Source organism: Cryptomeria japonica, chromosome 9 (genome assembly GCF_030272615.1).
Source record: "Cryptomeria japonica chromosome 9, Sugi_1.0, whole genome shotgun sequence".
Taxonomy (NCBI): domain Eukaryota; kingdom Viridiplantae; phylum Streptophyta; class Pinopsida; order Cupressales; family Cupressaceae; genus Cryptomeria; species Cryptomeria japonica.
In genome coordinates this window covers 542,538,032-542,548,150 of record NC_081413.1, presented here as the reverse complement: position 1 = coordinate 542,548,150, position 10,119 = coordinate 542,538,032, and the positions used below count along the sequence as shown (strand labels likewise).

Sequence of the window (10,119 nt, the reverse complement as noted above, 5' to 3'; positions counted from 1 at the left end):
ACAAGAAAATCAATGTCCAACATTTATGGAGTTTTTTTGAAGCGGGACATGGTAGGGGGAACACGATGGAGCTGGTGCCTGTGTAAAAAGAGCTCTTGTTAGAGAACAATTGAAATTCGAGGATGCGGTGAAATTCAGAGATGCTCGTGCAGCTGTAGATTGGTGCAATTCAAAGTTGTCAAAAGGATCAACTAAGAACTCTGCAATTCGACATTTCCTCTGGTTGGTAGAGGAAGATAATATTCCTATTCAGCATGATTGTAATACCATCATTGGATCAACTAAATGGCATTCGTTTAAGAGTTCTAATTCAAACACATGGACTATATTCACAAGGGAGCTTGCTTGCTTTTGTCAGTTTTGTGTTTCTGGAGATTGGGAATTTTGTGAGAATAAAGAATGAGTTGAAGAATGGCAAGAAGATCATTGACACCCATAGATGCAAATGATCTGCATGAAAGAATTGATGAAGATATGGATCAGATGTTTGCATCAAATGACTATGATCACATTTCAGATCTTATACAACAAGGTAAAATTGTTTTTGAAATTTGTTTTGATTTATTAAATAGTACATATATATGAAATCTTACAATGTATATTTTTGTTTTTATTTCTCATTAAATATTAAAATAAAATTGTTTTGTGCATAGGACATGTCTATTCTGTTGTTGCACCAGAGGACAATGAAGAGGGGACAGAGTATTGTTTGGCTCGATGTGTAGAGCCAAAACATAAGCTAACCACTCCTCGAGTAGATGATGATGGTTATGACTATCCAACAGGATCTGTGGTTGTTGTTGGCACTTGGCTACACAGATATCTAACAAGAAAGAATGGATTGCCCGCATTTGAAGATTATGAATTAGAGAAGAAGATTATACATTGCTCACATTTGGTAGTGGAAACTAATATAAAATTGGATAGATATCGTGGTAGACCTGCTAATAAACAATTATGGACTCTCTTTATGGAAGAGCACGAGACAATTATAGATGCTTTGCAAAAGAGAGAGGATGCATATGGTATAACAGAATGAATATCAAGTAAGTTATAATTTGAACCCTTAATCCACCTCCCTTTTAAAAGTCGTGATGTATATTTTATATAGAATTTTAAATCATGCATCATAATTATAAAATCTAATCTAGTAATTTTGTTTTAGGTCTACCACAAGTAGAAGGCATCAATGAAAACCAAGTTATTTGTGCATACTTTATGTTTCATTTTGAATAATTACAAGTAAGTTAAAGTTTTGTGCCCTTAAGGCAAATCCCTTTGAAGAGTCGTCATGTATGCTTTATGTTGTACTTTAAATTCAATGCATCCTCATTATAAAAACTAATCATATGTATTTTTTTTCCAGGTCTCTCAGAGTAGACTTGGCCTCAATGACTACTATTGTTTGTGCATACTTTATGTTGTATTTTGAGAGATATAAATCCTTATTATTATAATTTAAATAGACTATTTTTTATTTTTTTTAGATAGGTCTTCTTGATTACACTTTGTGTAATATACATAAATGAGAGACTATTGGTCAAATTTATGATTGAGATAATTATGTTTTAATCAAGTTCTATTCAATATATTTATTTTGATACTTTTCTCTTATCATCATTATTATTGTAATGGTAATTATATATTTGATTATATATTTTGCTTATCTATGGTGATTAATACTTTTTAATTTAGAATATGTTATAATTATAAGATATGTTTTGATATTTTGGTCTTATCATCATTGTTAGTTCATGATGTACACCTTTAGTTTATCTAATCACAAATTATTTAAATAAAATTCCACAAATAAAATTTTAAGTCCACATAATCCATTTAAAGTTATTTAAGCACAAGCCCCATAAATAAAATTTCAAGTTCACATAATCCATATAATATCTAATCCATATATATATCTGGATGGTAACATGATGAACTCCACATAATATCTAATATGCACAAAATATATAAAGTATGCACAAAATATATATGATCTAATCCTATTATGCAACTATCCATACATATAAAGTATGTGCACGTCCAAGACAATATATGCAATGTTAAAAAATAATTACATGTGTAAACAAATGTGTAAAGTCCATAAAAAAGTACATATCATATAAAATAGTACATGTACATCATATCAGAGCCAAATAAACAGTAAAATCTAAGTGCTATCATCAATAACATCTCGTGGTCTCTTCTCCCCTGGACGTGGACCAGATCCACCTGTCTCATGCTACACAACGAAAAAATAATATTAAAATACTTGAAATTAACTATTAAAAGATAATCATTTATCAAATACAGTTGGAGTTCATAAATTAAGTTACAAACTTACCATATGTGTGTGCACATCAACTCCAATAACTTGTTCTGCATGTACTATATGCTCGATAGTTGTGCCATCTTGTATACAAGATAAGAAACATGATATAACGAACATGAGCACATACACGTGTTTAATTTTTTATTAAATAAAAATGAACATTTATAATTTGATTTTAAAATAATCATATAATAAAATATCATACACAAGGTTGCTCATCTCCTCTAGCAGTATCTTGTGCAGTATCAACACCAAATGTAGTGCTAGCTAAGTCCTGTACAAGGTCAAATTCAAAGTGTCCAATTAAATCTGAAATTAAGAGTCAAATTAAGGTCAAATTAAGTATTACATATTAAGACCTCAAAGGATGTCGATGTGCGTTCAAATTGGCTCTGATAAAAATTATGAGGATAACCTATCCTGATAGTAGTGTCCACCTACAAACATGCATTTAATGAAATCATATATGTTGAACATATATATGTGTATTAAATAATTTCAATTTAAGTTACAATGTTGTAAGAGTTCATATTTAATTTATGAATTCTTAGATACATACCATAGATGGTGTCACAGTTGTCACACCCTCTTCTCGATGTGATGTAGAGGGTCCCTCATGACCCGAAGCCCGGAGAAAGAAGCATTCAATGTATCAACATGAAAATTTATATAGTATACGATGATAACATATTAACTTAAAAAGCTAGTACAATGTCCAGACAGAAATTGATACTATACCCCATAAGGTGTGCCGAGCTGTATAGGAGTAGATGCAATATTGACTCTAATATTTGGTGTGGTCCTTATCTACATAAACCAAATTTATTTAATGAAGTATTAAATTGTATTAAAAAAAGACATGCACTTAATTTATACCTATATTTAATGAAGTGTTTAAATATTTACATGTACATGTATATATATCTATACCTGCTCAAGATGATCATCAGAGCAAAGAAAATCCATATATGATGTCATCATACTATCATCTATTGCATCATGCTCAGCTGCAACTAAAGAAGATCATGGATCAGCAGTAGGACCTACACACATCTGATGACAACTCGAACACATATGTGGCATCCATCGAGGAGCGGATGCCATGTGAGAAACTTGCTCACTCAGGTTACCTGTGAGGGAAGTCAAAGCATCTAATGTTGAAATGAATGGTGTATTCTACACATCTCCAGGAATCGATGGAGCAACAAGTGGAACTATGGGTGGATCTGGTAGGGGATTATTACTCCATGCCCCTAATCTATGATGTGGCATTCCACGACCAACACCCTGTAATGACTTAATATCAAAATAATTTGGTTTTTGGTGCATTACAAACTCACAGTATAATTTCTTCAAAAAATATAAAGGGACCTCATAATTACGATGTGGTGGATAATCAAAAACCATCCACCATCTATCCCAAAAGTGTCTATCCATTTCTGGATGCACACAACACCTAATTGAAATTCTTTTTTGGCTAGGTTGCATTGGTTCTCTTGTTTTTGGGTTAGTAAAATATGGACATAAATGAGCTTTGGTTATTTTGAGATCAGTGATTTGCCTACAAGTTAAACCATCGGCATAAAAATCATGCAGCTCTTGTCGTCGTCTATGAAATTGATCTAATTGAGAATCAACAGATCTAACTGACTCGACAACAATTTGCATTGATTTTGCAAACTCTAGAAGATGGGGTGGTGTGATTGGCTCATTTTGGATAACAGTAATATTTTGTTCAATCACTTGTATGTTTTCATTAATTCGTTCTCTTAAATGAATTTCATCCAATCTAGGGGGTGGAGGTGGAGGTGGAGGAGGAGGGGGTTGCAGTGGGGGATTTTCACCAATAATTCATCTATGTCAAAGACATCCATGATAACAAAGAGCTCCTGCATATATAAAGATATACATAAATTATATACAACTCTATGTCAAAGAAGAATCTATTTTTAGTTTTAAAAAAAAAATTTATAAATAGTAACATTTCTATGTTATTGTGTAGAATGAGCGGGGAGGAGAAGGGGAGCGGTCGGGCCCAAAACTCAAATTTTTTGGGCGGGAGTTCTGGTTCAATGCTGGGACAGTATGCTGCAGGAGATTTAGAGAGTCTGGTGGAAGGGGGGAGTTTAGGTGGAAAAGATCTCGATGCTCCTTTGGATTTGGGGGACCTAGGGGGAGGTCCAAGACCGCGTGAGGAGTAGTTAACAGGAGGTAGCGGGAACAGATAGGTTCAAATTTCAAATTTGGGAGGTGGCATACCGGAAGTGGTTCTAGGTCAGCAAACGACAAGCAGTTCAGAGGAAACTGTGGAAGGAAAAGACTCTTCTGGGAAGGATCTCGAGAACCCACTGAGATCAAAGGATCTTAAGGGGGGACCCAGATCGAACGGACACATTGGCAAGTGGTCCTCTCTGTTTGGGATCAAACCTAAAGGTAAGTCGTCCTTGCCTCCGGTCAAAAATACCTCGAATGCATCTTAGGGCAAGTTCGCCATTTCTGTTCCAGACCAAATCATAGACCATAATATTGCTAGAATGGAAAATACTCTCATTGGTAAATTTTATGGGACGAGACCGAATATTGAGGTAGTTCGTGGGTTTGTTAAGAGGAAGTGGAGCTTGAAAGGTTAGGCAGATGTGGTTGCAATGAACAAAGGATGCCTATCCTTCTCTTTCTCTTGTGAGGAGGATCGCAGAAACATCCTCAGCTTTGGTTCATGGGCGATAGGAAAATATATCATGTACACTCAAAAGTGGTACCCTAACGTGGGCAGAGAATTTTTTTTTTGGTCCAAGTTCCTGTCTGGATAAAACTACCTAGGCTCCCAATGGAATATTGGGAGGGAGATGTGCTTGTAGGAATAACCAATTCCTTTGGGGAGCTTATTGCTATCGATCCAAACACGACATCCAAAAGACGACTTATTTATGCCAGGATATGTGTAGGAGTTGGGCCCGAAATGGACATGCCAGAGGAGATAGAGATAGAATCTAAACTTGGGAAATGGAAGCAAAATATTGTTTATGAAACATCCCTTTTGCTTGCTTTCATTGTAAGAAAGTTGGGCATTGGGCTAAAAAATGTCCTAGTAATGGGATCAAACCTCAATCCCAACCTAAAGTGTGGAAAAAAGTAGACAACTCTTTGAAAGCTACGGAATCTAATAACCAAGATCAGGAAAAACAGTCTCAGATTGGTAGGATAGAGGAAGAGATCATCAAAGAGTTGGGAAATGAATCGAAGAAAGAAGACAACGAAAAAATAGATCATCAGGAGAAGGAGCAGAATGGCAAGGATTCAGATTAGGGAGAAATAAAATCACAAGTTAGCAGCTGAAATGAGGAAATAGAAGAGGATAAGACTGAGCAAAACTCAAATAATGATGAGAATAACGGAGAGAATCAATCCAAAGTCAATAAAAAGGAAGGAGACAATTTCATCTTAGTTTCTAATTTGAATGAATTAGAAAAAGAAATAGTCTGGATCCAAGATGCTCAACCCGATAATATTCTGGATCAAGGGCTCTCAGAGATCTCATTAGCCTCTCCAGCTAAGGTGAAGATGACTTTTCCGGAGGATAAAGAGCCAAAATGGGGAGATGAGGAAGACATTAAAAAGCATTGGGAAAGAGTGAGTCTAAACAGGAGGAAGAAGAAACAGTGGAGGATAAAAGAAAGATCAAGCAAAAAAAAAGAATAACAACAATATCAATAACAACACATCTACTAGAAATACTAGAAGTAGGCTTGGGAATGTAGGAGTGCAACATACCTCTCCAGGAAGATATTCAAATGCAAAGAAGAGGACAGTGGAAACAAGCAAGAATATTGTAGATGGGACTCAAAGAACCATCTTTGAGGCAGGTATTTCTAAAAAACTATGAAGATCATTTCTTGGAATATTCAAGGATTGAATAATCCTCACAAACATGATTTAATAAAAAGTATGATTAAAGACAAAAAACCGGATATTTTTTTAATTCAAGAAACCAAGATGTCTAAAGATAAGGTAGAAGGTCTGAAGATGTTCAATAATGGAGGAGTTAGTGGTGGCAGTTCAGAAGGTGCCTCGGGAGGTATTGTTACTTTCTGGAACAAAAACAATGTTGAGGGAGAAGTGTTGATTCAAGACAACAACTTGGCCTATATCAGATTTAATCATCTGAAAGATAGCACTTCAAGGGTCTTAACTAATTTATATGCTCCTAACACTAAGACTGGCAGTGATTTTTGGAATAAACTTACTTTATCAAGAAGTAGGTTTGCTAAAGATAGTTGGGTGATTATGGGGAACTTCAATACCCCTTTGAAGGAAAATGAGAGAAAGGGAGGGAGCCAAACTAATCTGGATAGTAGAGTGGACTTAATGTACTTTATCAATAATAATTCTCTCCATGACCTGGAATTGCAAGGAGTTAAATTTACCTAGACTAATAGAAGGAGTGGCGAGGATTTAATTCAGGTAAGACTTGATAGAGCTCTTATCTCCCTGGATTGGTTTAATCTTTACTTCTGCTCTTTATCCGCTCACATAAGGGCAAGATCAGATCACTATCCTATATCCTTTACGGTAGAGGCTAAGAAAAGAAGGAGACATTTCCCTTACAGATTTGAGAGAATGTGGACTAAACACCCAGATATGGAGAGCAAGATCAAGGAATGGTGGCAGGTTAGTATTGAAGGGAACACCATGTATAAAGTGGTCAAAATGTTGAAGTTTGTAAAAGAAAATGTCAAGAGGTGGAATAAGGAATGCTTTGGGAATATCTTTGCCTCGAAAGTGACTATTATCTCAGAGCTAAAAAATATTCATGATGAGATTCAGAATAATGGATATACTAACACTTCAAGAGATGTTGAAGATGTTACCCTTATGAAATATCATGACATAATAGCAAAGGAAGAAACCTTCTGGAAACAAAGGTCAAGAAATGTTTGGTTGAAGGAAGGGGATAGAAACACTAAATACTTCCATATGTCCACTCTAAAACATAAGGCCATCAACAGAATATCACAGATTAAAGTGAATGGCAGAAGAGTTGATGAGGAAGATTCTATGAGAAGGGCTACTATGGAGTTCTTCTCCAATATTCTAGCTAAGGAACATAATTTGGACAAGCAGGCCCAAAATAACCTTTTGGATTGTATTCCTACAATCCTGGAGGCTGACCCAAATTCTCACCTGATTGCTATCCCTACCAATGATGAGATTCTGCAAGATGTCAATTCCTTTGAAGGCAATAAGGCACCAGGCCTGGATGGTTTCCCCATGTTCTTTTTTCAAATGTATTGGCACATTATTGGTGATGATGTGTCTAGAGTTGTGAAAGAGTTTTTTGGTGCTAGAAGAATCTTGAAAGAGATAAATGACACTTTTATTGCTCTTATTCCCAAAAAGGTAGGAGTTGATTCCATGGACCTTTTCAGACCTATAAGTCTTTGCAACTCTCTTTACAAGATCATCTCCAAGGTTCTAACCTCGAGAATCCTAAAGCTGCTCCCTTCTATCATTTCGCCTTAGCAAAGTGGTTTTGTCCCTGGAAGAAAAATCTTGGATTCGATAATCTCAGTCCATGAAAACATTCATTCTCTATCTAATTAAAAAAAGGAAGGCTTTCTTTTGAAGCTAGACTTATCTAAAGCCTACAACATAGTGGATTGGGATTTCATGATGGAAGTTCTCTCATCTTTTGTATTTTGTGCTAGAAGTATTAGTCTTATAAGACAATTAGTTTCTTCAGCTTCTTTCTTTGTTTTAATTAATGGATCTCCCTCCCCTTTCTTCAAGTCCTCAAGGGGACTCAGGCAAGGAGATGCTCTTTCTCTGGTATTTTTATTATTATGGCGGAATGTCTGGGGAGAGGTATAGGGAAGTTGGTCGAGAAGGGGGAGTTTTGTGGGTTGAAGCCATCTTTAGCGGATCAAGTCTGTTCTTACCAGCAGTTTGTGGATGACTCTATAATTATGGGGAAGGCTACAGTGCAGGTAACGAGAAGTTTAAAGAAAGCTCTGGACAGTTATGGATCTGCTATTGGGCAAATTATTAATTGGTCTAAAAGCTTTGTTTATTTTATCAACACTCCGGAGAGAAGAAAGATCAAAATAAGCAATATCTTGGGATGTCAATTGGGGAGTCTTCCTACGTCTTACTTGGGGCTTCCCTTAGGCCATGATCCTTTGGACACTTTCTGGGGAACTTTGGTGGATAAATTCCATAAGAAGCTAGCTGGCTAGAAGGGCTCTCTTCTTAGCCAAGCTGGTAAGGTTCAATTGTTGAAATGAACTCTTCAAAGTATCCCTCTTTATGCCATGAGCCTTTTCAGAATTCCTGCCAAGTATGCGGAGGCTATTGAAAAGATCGAAAGAACTTTTTTGTGGACAGGGGTTGAGGAGAAGAAGAGAATGAATCTGATTGCGTGGGACAAGGTCTGTAAGCCAATAAGAAAGGGAGGTCTGGGTCTTAGAAGAATAAGAGACATGAATGAATACCTTATGGCAGAGCAGATCTGGAGAGGGTATAAAAACCAGGGAGAATGGAAACAGATTTGGGACAATAAGTATATAAGGCAATGTCCCACAATTCAAAGTTTCCTCAAAGCGGAAGATATCCCAATCGGATCCAATATCTGGAAACATGTCACTAGAACAAGAGATTTAATTGTCAAAGGTGCAAAATGGAAGATGGGGAAAGGGAATCTTATCAAATTTTGTGAAGATTCCTGGTTGCTCGAGTCTCCTTTGATTGAAATTCCAGAGTGGAGCAGATTCCAGAACTAGTGCAAGGAAAGATATGGATCAATGGTGGGTGATTATTGACAAGATGGACAGTGGAAGGATTTATCTCAAGTGGATTAGACCTTGGGAAGTCTGAATAAAACTATGAACTCCATGGTTGTGGTGGAAGAGGAAGATTAACTAATTTGGAAACTCACAGCAAATGGTAAATTCACCGTGGCTTCTCTTTACTATCATAAGTACTCTAATATGGAGAGTCCTTGCTAGGCTAAGGCCTGGGTGAAAGGCCTTACCCCTAAGATTAATATCTTTTTCTGGACAACCCTTCAAGATAAAATTCTAACTATTGAGAACCTCAAAAAAAAAGGTATGTGTATGCCTAGTGTTTATTTTCTTTGCTTGCAGAGTGAGGAGACCATCAACCATTTGCTCTTTCACTGCCCTTTTTCTGCTAAGGTCTGGGGAAGATGTCTGGATCATTTCAAAATCAGCTGGAGTTTCCCAGAGTCAGTTCAAGAGGTTTTTAATTCTTGGTAGCATCCTTCAAAGAACAAATTTACTACTTTGTTGTGGAAATTAGCTCTGCCCCATATGTGTTGGGGTATATGGAAAGAGAGAAACGAAAGAGTCTTCAGAGAGAAGGTGTCTAAGGCTCAAATTGTGTTTGAGAAAATTAAAAGAAATATAGTGGAAAATATGAATATAATAGGTGGTATTGCAGATCCTCAAGACAAGGATGATCAATCAATCTTCAAGAAGTGGAGACTAAAAGTTTGTGAACACTTTCAGAAAGACCCTAGAGAGGGAGTGGTATGGGTAAGCTCTCCCAACGGATGGATGAAAATAAACTTTGATGGTGCATCAAAGGGTAATCCTGGGATAGCATGATGTGGGGTGGTCCTTAGGGACGATTGGGGAAGATGCAAAATTATAAAAAGTATACCCATTGGAAATCAAACAAATTATGTAGCTAAGGCTATGGCTGCATACCATGGGACGGTCCTGGCTAAGGAAGCCAAATGCACTAGAGTCTAGTGCGAAGGAGATTCATTAAAT

General features: G+C 36.4%; 1 long non-coding RNA gene across 1 annotated transcript; it reads right to left on the bottom strand.

Annotated features, from left to right (window-relative positions):
- Positions 1–2,102: 2,102 nt before the first annotated feature.
- On the bottom strand, positions 2,103–2,605 carry LOC131061058 (uncharacterized). Its single transcript, XR_009110482.1, has 3 exons — positions 2,535–2,605; positions 2,342–2,409; positions 2,103–2,239 (listed from the first exon to the last, which is right to left on the bottom strand). It is a non-coding gene; the product is annotated as an uncharacterized LOC131061058 (long non-coding RNA).
- Positions 2,606–10,119: the final 7,514 nt, after the last annotated feature.